The 11,081-nt window shown below is 41.6% G+C and overlaps 1 protein-coding gene across 1 annotated transcript in view; it reads left to right on the forward strand.

Moving 5' to 3' along the window:
* The first annotated feature begins 2,055 nt into the window (after nucleotides 1–2,055).
* The window catches only part of LOC120528174 (zinc finger protein 664-like), a 20,086-nt gene continuing 11,060 nt past the window's right edge, over nucleotides 2,056–11,081 (forward strand). The window contains exon 1 of the mRNA XM_039752259.1: nucleotides 2,056–2,193. The gene's annotated coding sequence lies outside the window, so the exon portion shown is untranslated. The remainder of the gene's footprint in view (nucleotides 2,194–11,081) is intronic.

An 11,081-nucleotide genomic window follows, 5' to 3' on the forward strand; every position in this document is an offset into this window, starting at 1 on the left:
ACCACCACCATGTTTCAGAGATGGGATAAGGTTCTTATGCTGGAATGCAGTGTTTTCCTTTCTACAACATAACGTTTTTCATTTAAACCAAAAAGTTCTATTTTGGTCTCATTCGTCCACAGAACATTCTTCTAATAGCCTTCTGGTTTGTCCACGTGATCTTTAGCAAACTGCAGACGAGCAGCAATGTTCTTTTTGGAGAGCAGTGGCTTTCTCCTTGCAACCCTGCCATGCACACCATTGTTGTTCAGTGTTCTCCTGATGGTGGACTCATGAACATGAACATTAGCCGATGTGAGAGAGGCCTTCAGTTGCTTAGAAGTTACCCTGGGGTCCTTTGTGACCTCGCCGACTATTACACGTGTGCCTTGCTCTTGGAGTGATCTTTGTTGGTCGCCCACTCCTGGGGAGGGTAACGATGGTCTTGAATTTCCTCCATTTGTACACAATGTGTCTGACTGTGGATTGGTGGAGTCCAAACTCTTCAGAGATGGTTTTGTAACCTTTAACAGCCTGATGAGCATCAACGACTCTTTATCTGAGGTCCTCAGAAATCTCCTTTGTTCGTGCCATGATACACTTCCACAAACATGTGTTGTGAAGAGCAGACTTTGATAGATCCTGTTCTTTAAATACCACAGGGTGCCCACTCACACCTGACTGGCATCTCATTGATTGAAAACACCTCACCTTCAAGCTAACTGATCATCCTAGAGGTTCACATACTTTAGCCACTCACAAATATGTAATATTCGATCATTTTCCTCAATAAATAAATGACCAAGTATAATATTTGTGTCTCATTTGTTTAACTGGTTTCTCTTTATCTACTTTTAGGACTTGAGTGAAAATCTGATGATGTTTTAGGTCATATTTATGCAGAAATAGAGAAAATTCTAAAGGATTCACAAACTTTCAAGCACCACTGTAAGTGTTGATGCAACTGCAACATCTTCACCTGTCACGCTGACTGACTGAATTTAGGAAATCAATCATTGCATGACAGATCATTTTTTACAACTCAATCCTGATAAAACAGAACCCTTATTAGTTGGTACCAAATCTGTCCTCTCTACCCTTCGTGGGCTAAAAATTGACATTGATGGGATCCTGGTTCAGCCCTCGGCATCCAACCGTAATTTGGGTGTCATCTTTGATCAGCTTCTTACTTTTCAATCACACATTAGCTCAATAGTACAGGCAGCCTTTTTTCATCTTCACAACATTGCTCATCTGTATTCTTTCTGCAGTGTGAAAGATACTGAGCCATTCATTCACGCTTTCATCACTACCCGTCTGGACTATTGCAATGCTTTGTTTTATGGCCTCCCGACTAAATATACCAAAAGATTACAATATGTTCAGAATTCTGCTGCTCATCTACTTGCACACACTAAACAATCTGCTCACATCACTCCAGTCCTCAATGATTTACATTGGTTACCAGTTTCTTCAAGAATCAAATATAACATTTTTCTTCTCACCTTTAAAGCCTTTCATGGGTTAGCCCCTCATTATCCGTCGAAGCTGCTGCATCCTTACACTCCTGCCCATTTATTACGATCATTGGATGCCATGTTACTCACAGTTCCTAAATACAGGCTAGTAACTACGGGTGCCAGATCTTTCAGAGTGATAGCCCCTAAAATTTGGAATTCTCTCCCTCTCAGACTTCGCGAGAAAAAAATCTATTATTCATTTCAAATTTCTGTTAGAAACACGTCTGTTCAATGAGTATTATTCTTTTTCGTGTATGTAATTTCTTTTGTCTTGTTAATATGTGTATTGAATTGTAAAGTGTCCTTGAGTGTATGAAAGGCGCCACATAAATAAATTTATTAATATTACTTTTTTATGCTAAAAACTTATTTATTAAGCAATCTGTTTATTTACTTTTACGTCACGTTGTGAACTCTCTGTATTCGGAAGAAACGGATTGTATTAACAGTGGAAAAACACGACGTTTACCAATGATCCTCTTTCCGTCCACTAGATGGCAGTGTTTAATCGAGTGGTATCACGGTCCTAACACTTGTCCTTCGAATCGCTCTTTCATGGCTCGCTTTGTTTTTCTTTGTTTAATTCCGCTGGCGCGCTGCTCGGACTTCCATATGAGGCACATGTGTACTCTCCAGAGATAAAAGCGTACTGAAGAAGGAAAAAAAAAATTAAAAGTGACGAGGAGGAGTGCAGGTAAGCAACGGGGGCATCAAGCTGAAGGGGGAACACGGGGTGGGAGAGTGGAGTAGCAACGTCGAGAAGGCATAAAAGCAAAGGGCGGTGTTTGGGCGATGAATGTCGAGAAAGGCACATAAAAATGAAAAAAAGAGAGAGAAGGAGAAAGAAGAGGCAGTTTGAAGAAGCGGCCTACTCCAGCTCTCCTGTTTACGTTCACGTTGAGTCTCCAGGCTGCCTGCGCTCAAGTATAAACGGGCCTTAAGCCGCTCGCTCGTCCCTTCCTAGAGAATCAAAAATCCAAAAATCGAAATTCCAAGTTTCACAATAAGTTTCTCTCAGGTAGTGTATGCAAGACGAGCAGAGCATCGGAGGAAAGGCTACGTGGACATTCTGACAGAGCCGAATTAATTAGAGGCATAAACCTATAATACTAAAAGGGTGGAGGGACGCATTATTTTTACGTTAAAAGAAAAAAAAATCGAGACACAAGTGTTGTATTTTCGAGTACTTGATGGCGGGGTCTACTGTATTGTGTATTCCTTTTAAAGAACTAACAAAGACTTCTGGGATTTGTAGTCGGATTCGAAGGTTCTCAAAGAGGGGGGCCTGATTTAGATCGACTCGTCTGTAAAAGCGGGTGTCACGGCAGGCGAGAAGGTCCAAGTGCCCGGTCGCCTGCGCATGCATACGGTAACCGTACTTATCACAATTTACGGCGCGGTCCAGTCCGATCTGTTTCACACACACGCATGAATAATTTACAGGATTTGAGGGCGATCGCGAATTTTTCACTGCGCATGCGCTCAAAGGGGGTTGCCGGAGATCAATTTCCTCGAACGCCCCGGTCTGAACTACGCATGCGGATACGCTGGTGGCAGTATTTTGATTTTAGTACCACATTATTTCGCCACAATCGGACTAATGAAAGTACTTAGTTATTCTACAGGGATTCATTGTACGTTGTGTCTTCAGGGCTGGGTTTATCACTGAGATCGCTTCGTTTGATTACGTAGGAGTCGTTTTTAATGGAGTTAGATTACTGCCAAAAATCCATGTTTGAGGAAAACGCATTTTACAAACGCGCGTTAATTTTCGCGCCTACAAAATGCGTTTTCCACGTACACGGACTTTTGGCAGTAATCTAACACCATAGTTTTTCATTACACAAAGAGGAAAATATTTTTCCAAGTACATATATTACATCTTAAATATTAGTAAAGATTAAAAAAAAAAAAGTATTTTTTTGCTAAGGTATATTCATGGCAGGGCCGGACTGGGAAGCTTATTCAGGCCGGGAATCCCAAGTCTAACCCCGGCCACACAGTACACATCAGTTTTCTTGTACAGGCTCAGACTCAAAAAACCAACAAACTCCATTTTGTCTTTAAATTTCTTGATGAATGAGGACTGCCTCATTTTTTTATTCATACATTTCACCCTTAAATATTAGTCTCAAGACAACCTCTGATAAAGTGGGGAACAGCACTTCATAAATAAAAAAAATAAACCAGGTCGTTCTATAATATTTATATCAAAACAAATGTGCAAAAAGCACTGAACCACAAAAAGTAGTTGTCAGTGGGATCCCCAGTTGAGAGATTATGTCTGCATTTCAACTGGGAGTCTGGCGCTGTCAGTGTCCGGATGGTGATGCTGAATACTCGTCCACAAAGTTTGAAGTGTTGGCCAAAAAGGACCACTTTGAATTTCTTCAGTAGACGAAGGACTTGAAAAATGTCTCCGTGCCGCAGAATTCCGTCAAGCGTTTTTTAAAGAATGCATTAACTAAACAAAAAACTTTGAACCATAGCCTATTCAGGCCCTAACTAACTGACTGTCAGGACTCGAGAGACACTTTAAAAAATATTAAAACAGAGTGAAAACAAGACACATTCATTAACAAACTTCTCATGAAGTAAAGTACATTGAAAAACACACATCATTCCAGTAATAAAACCGTAAATAAATCATTTAATGTAGCCTGCTCAGTTAGGGGAAAAAAAATCAAACATTAAAAATGTGACCATACGCTACACACAAAACAAAATGAATACACAGGAACGAATACCAAAACCCATACAGCATCCAAATATAATTCAAAGTATATGATAAACTTTTAACTCTGAGGGCTGAATATTTTATTCAATAAACTCCGTTTTCTGAAAAGCACACGATGCACTGGTTCCACACATAAAGGCTGTGGCCTCTGTTGGCATCTCTGGTGGCAGTGGCAGCACAGGGGTGGCTCGATGGGCAGCAGGAATGAACGGTGGGTCGGCTACCTCTCTTTCTGTATTCAGGTGGGCAACGGTGGCAGTCGTAGTGTGACACAATATGGTTTGTACCTCTCATCATCATAAGTGGTGGTCCTCCTAGGCGAACGCTGCTGTAGGCGTATCAGCTACAAGAACGTGCTCAGCACCACGATCAGCTGGGGACCGATAGGCTGACGCCGGTACCTCACTTTCATTTTCAATATCCATCTCCAGATCACTTGCATCAAACTCAGAGTCCGGAAAGTCATAGTGCGATTCAACGATAATCTAGAAAACATCCATGGAGTATTTTGCTTTGCACATTTGCTTTAGGCTTTCGCCAGATGTTGATGTCATTTTAGAGGCTGTCTGCTCTTCGCTAGTCCTGCACGTGCTGGCAATCGAGGTTAAAAATCAGCAAAGCTGCCTAACTTTCCTTCAAGCAAAGAGAGTCAAACTTAAACATAAGGGAGAGTTTTGTCACATTTTATAGTCGATTACTGTCCTCAAACCCCTGAATTTCAACAGAAGTCAGCATCAGCCCTGAAAGAGTTAATCATGTATTCATATGTAACTTGAATCACAAAAGCAGCAGGCGTACTGACCTCTCGTCATCACAGTGCTCCTGTTTAACTGTCAGGGATGTGTGTGTGTGTGTGTGTGTGTATACACACTCACGTAAAGGATTATCAGGAACACCTGTTCAATTTCTCATTAATGTAATTATCTAATCAACCAATCACATGGCAGTTGCTTCAATGCATTTAGGGGTGTGGTCCTGGTCAAGACAATCTCCTGAACTCCAATCTGAATGTCAGAATGGGAAAGAAAGGTGATTTAAGATATTTGGAGCGTGGCATGGTTGTTGGTGCCAGACGGGCCGGTCTGAGTATTTCACAATCTGCTCAGTTACTGGGATTTTCACGCACAACCATTTCTAGGGTTTACAAAGAATGGTGTGAAAAGGGAATAAACATCCAGTATGTGGCAGTCCTGTGGGCGAAAATGCCTTGTTGATGCTAGAGGTCAGAGGAGAATGGGCCAACTGATTCAAGCTGATAGAAGAGCAACTTTGACTGAAATAACCACTCGTTACAACCGAGGTATGCAGCAAAGCATTTGTGAAGCCACAACACGCACAACCTTGAGGTGGATGGGCTACAACAGCAGAAGACCCCACCGGGTACCACTCATCTCCACTACAAATAGGAAAAAAGGCTACAATTTGCACGAGCTCACCAAAATTGGACAGTTGAAGACTGGAAAAATGTTGCCTGGTCTGATGAGTCTCGATTTCTGTTGAGACATTCAAATGGTAGAGTCAGACAATCAATGTATTTGCCTGTTTGGCTCCCCAAAATATATATATATAGATATCTCTACACTCACCTAAAGGATTATTAGGACCACCATACTAATACGGCGTTTGACCCCCTTTCGCCTTCAGAACTGCATTAATTCTACGTGGCATTGATTCAACAAGGTGCTGAAAGCATTCTTTGGAAATGTTGGCCCATATTGATAGGATAGCATCTTGCAGTTGATGGAGATTTGTGGGATGCACATCCAGGACACGAAGCTCCCATTCCACCACATCCCAAAGATGCTCTATTGGGTTGAGATCTGGTGACTGTGGGGGGCATTTTAGTACACTGAACTCATTGTCATGTTCAAGAAACCAATTTGAAATGATTCGAGCTTTGTGACATGGTGCATTATCCTGCTGGAAGTAGCCATCAGAGGATGGGTACATGGTGGTCATGAAGGGATGGACATGGTCAGAAACAATGCTCAGGTAGCCCGTGGCATTTAAACGATGCCCAATTGGCACTAAGGGGCCTAAAGTGTGCCAAGAAAACATCCCCCACACCATTACACCACCAGCACCAGCCTGCACAGTGGTAACAAGGCATGATGGATCCATGTTCTCATTCTGTTTACGCCAAATTCTGATTCTACCATTTGAATGTCTCAACAGAAATCGAGACTCATCAGACCAGGCGACATTTCTCCAGTCTTCAACTGTCCAATTTTGGTGAGCTCGTGCAAATTGTAGCCTCTTTTTCCTATTTGTAGTGGAGATGAGTGGTACCCGGTGGGGTCTTCTGCTGTTGTAGCCCATCCGCCTCAAGGTTGTGCGTGTTGTGGCTTCACAAATGCTTTGCTGCATACCTCAGTTGTAACGAGTGGTTATTTCAGTCAAAGTTGCTCTTCTATCAGCTTGAATCAGTCGGCCCATTCTCCTCTGACCTCTAGCATCAACAAGGCATTTTTCGCCCACAGGACTGCCGCATACTGGATGTTTTTCCCTTTTCACACCATTCTTTGTAAACCCTAGAAATGGTTGTGCATGAAAATCCCAGTAACTGAGCAGATTGTGAAATACTCAGACCGGCCCGTCTGGCACCAACAACCATGCCACGCTCAGAATTTCTTAAATCACCTTTCTTTGCCATTCTGACATTCAGTTTGGAGTTCAGGAGATTGTCTTGACCAGGACCACACCCCTAAATGAAGCAACTGCCATGTGATTGGTTGATTAGATAATGGCATGAATGAGAAATTGAACAGGTGTTCCTAATAATCCTTTAGGTGAGTGTACGTTTATATTTTATTTTTTATTATTATTTTACTTTAGGCTTCTTGCAAAAATATTTTTGACAAAAAAAAAAAAATTAAGACAAGAAACAGAATGAGGTCAAGGTCCCTTGCCATTTAATACAGACTGGTCCTACTAATGTTCATGCACTACTGTTCTAGCGCCCGTTATTGTAATGGGCTTAATGTCTAGTGATGAAATAAAAGCGCACACATTTATTTGATATTTGGACTAAAGTCTTCACACATTATACACTTCACATCATTTTTTACTGTAACATGGAAAAGGTTTCTGTTTTAGTTATGTGTTGAGCATTTCTTGCTTTTCCTGTCGTCCTACACTTACCCAGATCATTGTAGACCAGGGGTGGGCAAAGTCAGTCCTGGAGGGCTGCAGGTTTTTGATCCAACCCAGATGCTTAATTAGAAAGCAATTCTTGCCAATAATTTAATTTCATGGATTTTTAGTGCGTTAACTCTGCAATGTCAGGTGTGGAGTGGAGGAAGATGCACACAGGTAGATTACATCCTATCCAGAAGAGTCAATCTGAAGGAGATTGAAGACTGCAAAGTGGTGGCAGGGGAAACTGTAGTTAGACAGCATAGTGTGGTGGTCTTTAGTGTGACGTTGGAGATCAAAAAAAGGAAGAGAGTGAGGGCAGAGCCAAGGATCAAATGGTGGAAGTTGAAAAAGGAAGACTGCAAGGTTGAGTTTAGGAAGAAGGTGAGACAGGCACTGGGTGGTAGTGAAGAATTACCAGACAGCTGGGAAACTGCAGCAGATGTAGTAGGGTGACAGCAAGAAGGTGCTTGGCATGACATCTGGAAAAAAGGAAGGAGGAAAAGGAAATCTGGTGGTGGAATGGGAAAAATACAGGAGAGTATACAGAGGAAGAGGATGGAGAAGTGGGATAGTCAGAGAGATGCAGAAAGTAGACAAGAGTACAAGGAGATAAGGCTCAAGGTGAAGAGAGAGGTGGCGAAGGCTAAAAAAAAAGGTGTATGATGAGTTGTATGAGAGGCTGGACACTAAGGAGGGAGAAAAGGACCAGTGGGCTACACAGAGGGGCCGAGCTGGGAAAGATGTGCAGCAGGTTAGGGTGATAAAGGATAAAGATGGAAACGTACTCACAAGTGAGGAGAGTGTGTTGAGCAGATGGAAAGAGTATGTTGAGAAGTTGATGAATGAAGAGAACGAGAGAAAGAAAAGGTTGGATGATGTGGAGATAGTGAATCAGGAAGTGCAACGGATTAGCAAGGAGGAAGTAAGGACAGAGAGGAAGAGGATGAAAAATGGAAAGCATGTTGGTCTAGATGACATACCTGTGGAAGCATGGAGGTATTTAGGAGAGATGGCAGTGGAGTTCTTAACCAGATTGTTTAATGGAATCTTGGAAAGTGAGAGGATGACTGAGGAGTGGAGAAGAAGTGTACTGGTGCTGATATTTAAGAATAAGGGGGATGTGCAGGACTGCAGTAACTACAGGGGGATAAAATTAATGAGCCACAGCATGAAGTTATGGGAAAGAGTAGTGGAAGCTCAGTTAAGAAGTGAGGTGATGATTAGTGAGCAGCAGGATGGTTTCATGCCAAGAAAGAGCACCACAGATGTGATGTTTGCTCTGAGGGTGTTGATGGAGAAGTTTAGTGAAGGCCAGAAGGAGTTGCATTGCGTCTTTGTGGACCTGGAGAAAGCATATGACAGGGTGAGGAGAGAGGAGCTGTGGTATTGTATGAGGAAGTCGGGAGTGGCAGAGAAGTACATAAGAGTTGTACAGGATATGTACGAGGGAAGTGTGACTGTGGTGAGGTCTGCGGTAGGAGTGACGGAGGTGAGATTACATCAGGGATCGGCTCTGAGCCCTTTCTTATTTGCAATGTTGATGGACAGGTTGATAGATGAGATTAGACTGGAGTCCCTGTGGACGGTGATGTTTGCTGATGACATTGTGACCTGTAGTGATAGTAGGGAGCAGGTTGAGGAGACCCTGGAGTGGTGGAGATATGCTCTAGAGAGGAGAGGAATAAAGGTCCGTAGGACCACCAAGAGAGAATACATGTGTGTAAATGAGAGGGAGGTCAGTGGAATGGTGAGGATGAAGAGAGTAGAGTTGATGAAGGTGGATGAGTTTAAATACTTGGGATCAACAGTACAGAGTAACGGGGATTGTGGAAGTGAAATGAAGAAGAGAGGCAGGGTGGAGAAGAGTGTCAGGAGTGATCTGTGAGAGACGGGTATCAGCAAGAGTGAAAGGGAAGGTCTACAGGACGGTAGTGAGACCAGCTGTGTTATTATGGGCTGGAGACGGTGGCACTGACCAGAAAGCAGAAGACAGAGCTTGAGGTGGCAGAGCTGAAGATGTTAAGATTTGCATTGGGTGTGATGAGGATGGACAGGATTAGAAATGAGGACATTAGAGGGGAAACAAAGTCAGAGAGGTGAGATTGTGTTGGCTTGGACATGTGCAGAGGAGAGATGCTGGGTATACTGGGAGAAGGATGATGAGGATTGAGCTGACAGGTAAGAGGAAAAGAGGAAGGCCTAAGAGAAGGTTTATGGATGTGGTGAGAGGGGACATGAAGTTGATGGGGGTGACAGAGCAAGATGTCGAGGACAGGAAGAGATGGAAGATGATGATTCGCTATGGCGACCCCTAATGGGAGCAGCTGAAAGTGATTGTCAGGTCATTCTCATGTCCTGGATTTTTTTTCCTTTCTAATGATATCATCCAAACAACATGAAGCCTAAAATGGAGGACTAGGGTAGGAGATTAGGCCAATACTGGCATGGTCTGGCACACACAGTCAACTCAATAAATAAAATTTTATAAAAGGTCTTGTACCAGCCGGCTGTTTCCCTAAAATTCAATAAATAAATAAATCCTTAAATATTCTTTGTAAAATTTGTTTCCAGAAATCTTTATCTAAAATTATTCTTACGGTCTTTAAAGAGGATAAAATGAGTCAGGTTCTAAAAATAGATTAACCCCTCCCATTCCCCCTAAAAGGATTTTAATGATATCTAAAGAAATGTGTAATTAAATACACATTTAAAAAGAGATAAATAAATAAATAATGATCTTTATATACATTTTTCGATAAATTCAATTGGGGTTAAAAAAGGGAAATAAATATTTAAGTGGGGATGAATTAGCTAAATAAATAACTAACTAGATAAATAAACAGAAATCCCAAACTTAACCTCAGGGACCCACAAATACAAACTTTAAGGTATGGGATAGGGATGGTGGCTAGACTTTTATTATTTATTGTTTCCCGTAGACAATTTTTAACATTAGGGACCCTGTAAAATATCTATTTTTAAGCTCAGGGATCTAATTAAGAATCTACATTAACCTTACGGATGTTATGTAGTGATTTTTAGGTTTAGGATTGGGGATGGGATAGACCTTCTCATTCATTTTAATCACTATTATGGCCTTTATCAGAATCTTAACATTAGGGTTAAATAAACATATTTAAGTTTTTAACATCAGGGATGACAGAGGGCTCAAATTAACATCAGGTAAACCAAACACGGGACAGATTTAAACCTGAGGGTCACAATACTAGGGAAGAAATTAACATCAGGAACCCGAAAGAAAATTAATTAACATCAGGGCCTAATAATGGTGACTTTAAAGTTAGGATGTAGGGTGAGGGGGTCTGGAATAGATTTAATAAAATAAATAAAATCCAAACTTTAGGGACCTACAAATACAAACTTAAAGATAAGGGATACGGGTGAAGCATAAAATGGAGGACTTATTCTCAGTCCTTCACTTTCCTTCCAAGTATTTCATTAATAAACCCAATAGTGCATGATAAATACACACAGAGGTGTCAATGGAAAGAAGCTAAGTGGAGAAATGCTGGTGTCTTTTGTCATTTGCATGTTATTGCTAATTAAGAACAATTAAAAACCAATAATCCAGCCGTTTAAAACTAAAATAAACAATAAGGGATCAAAATCTTAATGAGCGAGACCACTAAAGTGAAGCAGAAGTACTTCTTATTAAGCAACTGGGTTGGAGCAAAAACCTGACGCCA

This window comes from Polypterus senegalus, chromosome 4, assembly GCF_016835505.1.
Source record: "Polypterus senegalus isolate Bchr_013 chromosome 4, ASM1683550v1, whole genome shotgun sequence".
NCBI classification, from domain to species: domain Eukaryota; kingdom Metazoa; phylum Chordata; class Cladistia; order Polypteriformes; family Polypteridae; genus Polypterus; species Polypterus senegalus.